Source organism: Octopus bimaculoides, chromosome 24, assembly GCF_046866305.1.
Source record: "Octopus bimaculoides isolate indiv1 chromosome 24, ASM4686630v1, whole genome shotgun sequence".
Classification (NCBI taxonomy): Eukaryota; Metazoa; Mollusca; class Cephalopoda; order Octopoda; family Octopodidae; genus Octopus; species Octopus bimaculoides.
Genome location: NC_142951.1, coordinates 27,378,658 through 27,383,623, shown reverse-complemented (window position 1 = coordinate 27,383,623; position 4,966 = coordinate 27,378,658).

Sequence of the window (4,966 nt, the reverse complement as noted above, 5' to 3'; positions counted from 1 at the left end):
TTGGGCAAATAATGTCTTCTACTAAGCTTTGAGCAGGCCTTGTCAGTGGATTTGGGAGGCGGAATTTGAAAGAGCCTGCCGTATATATATATATATATATATGTATGTATATGTATATGTATGTATGTATGCATGTATTAGGATTATGATTTTTTTCACAACCTAATAACCCTATACTATAATTCGATGAGTAATTTTATAATAGTCAAGAAACTAATATTTATTTTGCTTTATTTGGCAAGAACATCACCCCAAACTCAAGAAATCGATCACCGTTTTTGACCAAAATCATGCAAAATTCTAGTGGGACGGGGGTCAGAACGCTAGCTCAAGTTTTTACTAGTCTTGGTGTGCTGACTCAATACAATGCAGGAACAGTATATCTGAAAGTTCAGCTTTCTAGTTGAAGTAGTTCTGGAGTTATGGGCTTTTAAAACTACATACTCCACGTATACTATAATAATAATTTATACTGGTAATTATCTTAGTACTAATACTGTTTATGCAATCATAAATTTTTTAATCACATTACCCAAATCCCCTTTAATTTATGAGAAAATCCTTTTTACTTATTTATATTAATTCTATCATTACCGTCTTCCGTAGTTTTATTTTTTCCTCTTTTTTTTTTTTTTGTGTGTAATTTTTCTTAGCGCTCTTATGCCATAAAGTCGAAAAGGTAAATTTAAAAAATCGAGGTGTATTTAACAATTAACCGATTTCACCTGATGTGAACTTCAGGGAACTTACCGTATTTTGAAACAATGTTGACTTGTAAGTAAGTTAGCTTAATCATTATTAAATACGATAATACAAACTATTTACATGTTTTGAACTACGAAACAATTTTTTAGTGATTATTCAATGTTTATTGCTAAAGAAAATTCTTCCTTTTTTCTCTATCATTTATATTTTTATATTCTCCTTATTCTTTTCTCATCTATATTACTATATACTTTATATTGGCTTATGCTACGTCAAACTAAGGAGCCTTTTATGATTACTACCGGATTACTTGAATCCATGTATAGTGAGATAATTATACAGGGTACGGCAAAATGATCTGACGTATTTATAGGTTTAATAAAAGTAAAACAGAGTGAAGAACGAAAAGTGTGGTTTTATTTACGAAATGCACCTATAATGCCAGTTTGTTTCACTTGGTTTTAAGAATTAAATCAGTCAAGTGGATGCTGTTACGGTTCACACACTGTCGAAGGCGTTCACGAAAGTTGTCCATAAGTCGATGGGACATTTCATGTGAAATTGCAGCAGTTTTTTAACGAAAGGCCAAATCCAGAACTACTTACCTCCCTTACACATAATTTTTTTTTACTAAGGGATTAATAGACCTGACACCGTTCAGAATTCTGTGTGCATTCAGAGCAATGATTAGAAATATTATGAAACCGGTATGCTTTTAAATCTCTTTAACAACTTACAATAATGACTTTTATTACCTTTATTTCCACCTCAGTTCATCTAATTGTATATATCTATCGTTACTTTTCATAAAAAGCCTTTACTTTTTTTGATTTCCAATGTGCATTTTCGCTTATTTTTCTGTTTACTTTCCCCTTACATTTCCACGTGCAGTTTCTATTTTGTTTTTGTAACATATTTCTATTATATATATATATATATATATATATATATACACATATACATACATATAGGGTTGGTCAAAAGTCACCTGACAGTAAATCAAAATCATTTAATTCCAAGATTTATTTATGTTTAACAACTGAATGAATTTAATAAAAAAAAAAACATCTAAATATGAAACATCATGGAAATTGTTCAAACTGGAGTCCTTCTCGGGCGACACATTTTTACCATTCGAGTCAATACAGAATTACAGATCGTATTTATGGAATTTTGATTTTGCTGTCTGGTGACTTTTGGCCAACAATATATATATATATATATATATATATAAATTAACAGAATAAGATAAAAATCCAAGGCTGTGAAAGATTTCAGAACATTTATAAATAGAAGGTTGTTTCCGGGATATTTTATACATCCCTTCATCGGAGACCTTGTGAGAAAATAGTTGATAAGATATGAAATAGAGAGTGCAGGATAGATAGATAGATAGATAGATAGATAGATAGATAGATCTATGTGTATCTTTGTGTCTGCGTTTGTCCCCACATTACCGCTTGACAACTAGTGTTGGTGTGCTTACGTCTCTGTAACTTAGCGGTTCGGCAAAAGAGACTTGCAGAATAAGTACTAGGCTTTAAAATAAAGTCCCGAGGTCAAGTTATTCGGCTAAAACCGTTGAAGGCGATGCTCCAGCATGGCCGGAGCCAAATGACTGAGACAATAAAAGAACACACACATATACAGTCATACATTTGTTGTTGTTGGCACTCCGTCGCTTACGACGTCGAGGGTTCCATTTGATCCGATCAACGGAACAGCCTGCTCGTGAAATTAACGTGCAAGTGGCTGAGCACTCCACAGACACGTGTACCCTTAACGTAGTTCTCGGGGATGTTCAGCGTGACACAGTGTGACAAGGCTGACCCTTTGAATTACAGGTACAACAGAAACAGGAAGTAAGAGTGAGAGAAAGTTGTGGTGAAAGAGTACAGCAGGGTTCGCCACCATCCCCTGCCGGAGCCTCGTGGAGCTTTTAGGTGTTTTCGCTCAATAAAAACTCACAACGCCCGGTCTGGGAATCGAAACCGCGATCCTATGATCACGAGTCCGCTGCCCTAACCACTGGGCCATTGCGCCTCCACATACATACATACATACATACATATTGCTGAGAAAAACATGCTCATTTGTGAAGATATCAGTAAAACACGGGAATCGATGCCATGTCACGTTTTATTAAGTTTCCTTTTCAAGTTCCATTCCTCTGTTGTGCGAAATCAGCATGAAATAGCTGCCAAATCTCTCACAAACACCCTCTACCGCTTTAAAAAAAAAAAATTTAAAAAAAGAGAAAAGGAAGGACAATAGATTGAGTTATACCGTGTCTTTGGACATAGGTCTGACCTACTCTACTGAACAGTGATAGCGAAACTATGACACGCCTGTTGGCAATCACACGCCCTACTTTTATGTGTGGTTCAATTTTGACATGGTTAGGGCAGCGGACTCGCGGTCATAGGATCGCGGTTTCAATTCCCAGACCGGGCGTTGTGAGTGTTTATTGAGCGAAAACACCTAAAGCTCCACGAGGCTCCGGCAAGTGGATGGTGGCGAACCCTGCTGTACTCTTCCACCACAACTTTCTCTCACTCTTACTTCCTGTTTCTGTTGTGCCTGTAATTCAAAGGGTCAGCCTTGTCACACTGTGTCACGCTGAATATCCCCGAGAACTACGTTAAGGGTACACGTGTCTGTGGGGTGCTCAGCCACTTGCACATTAATTTCATGAGCAGGCTGTTCCGTTGATCGGATCAACAGGAACCCTCGACGTCGTAAGCGACGGAGTGCCAACAATTTTGACACAAAGCCAGTAATTTCAGGGTAGGGATAAGTCAGTTACACCGACCCTCCAATGTCCAACTGGTATTTATTTTATCGACCCGAAAGGATGAAAGGCAAAATCGAACTCAGCGGAATTTGAATTCAGGACGTAAAGGTATGGTTTATAATCGCTTCTACTCTAGGCACAAGGCCCGAAATTTTGGGGGAGGGGCCAGTAGATTAGATGGACCCCAGTACGCAACTGGTACTTAATTTATCAGGTATGGTTTATAATAAAATGACAAAGTTAATGATGGAAATTTTATATAACACATAGGTGCATGTGTGGCTGTGTGGTAAGAATTTTGCTTTCCAGCCGCATGGTCTCGGCTTCAGGGTTCAGTCCCACTGCTTGGCACGTTGGGAAAGTGTCTTTTTCTATTACAGAAGCATTGTGAGTGGATTTAGTAGACGGAAACTAAAAGAAGCCCGTCGCACACACACACACACGCATATATACATGTATGCATATATATGTATGTATCAATGTATGTGTGTGTATGCGTGTATGTGTGTGTATATGCGTGTATGTATAGTGTTTTCTTCTGCCCCACCCCACTGCTTGACAACCGGTGTTGATTTGTTTACGTCCGTTTACGTTAGTGGTTCGGCAAAAGGGATCCGACAGAATAAGAACCATTCTTTTAAAAAACAAAAATACTGGAGCCGGCTCATTTAATTGAAACCCTTCAAGATGGTGCCCCAGCATGGCCTCAATTCACTGAGTGAAACAAGTAACAGAAAAAAAAAACACACTCGAATTCGAAATTTCTTGTGCGTTTTAATAAGAAGGTTGGTTCTGCTTTAGAAAGTGTTTTGGATAGAAAGTCGATAGCGTTTTGCATAGAATTATTGGAAAGTTCAGAGATATTAGATGAGAAACTGTTGATGCGGATATTCTTAGTTCGTTTGCAAGATTGATTTTTAACATAGATACATGGATCCAAATTTTGGTAAAAGGATATAGTCAATCGTATCGATCCCGGTATTTAACTGGTGCTTTCATTTATCGTCTTTCAAAGAATGAGAGATTAATTCTACCTTAGCGGGATTCGAACTAAGAACTAAATACTACAAAGCGTTCTTGTAAGTAACTCAACTGAGGCATGCGTGTGGTTATTGAGTAAATTTTATGCTGGAAAAAAATTGTTTATATTGGTAAGTAGAAAAAAAAAAACGGTGATACAAAAATAGGTATTTTTCGATATCTAAATAGGATTTATAAAAAAAAATCCAAAATAGATAAACTATTCAATTTATCCGATTTTAAATGAATTAACTCGAGTTGCAAGGAATCAGGAGCTTCATCTGGCATTACATCAAAAAGAACTTCACATATACGTAGTTGGAACTCATGATTTTATAAATCTCGAAACATCTTTTGAAATTGATCCAAAAGATTGAAATACTCTGTAGCATATTCCACCATTGATTCTGGTTTCTGTTCATGCAGTGTTGGAAAATGTACAATGCA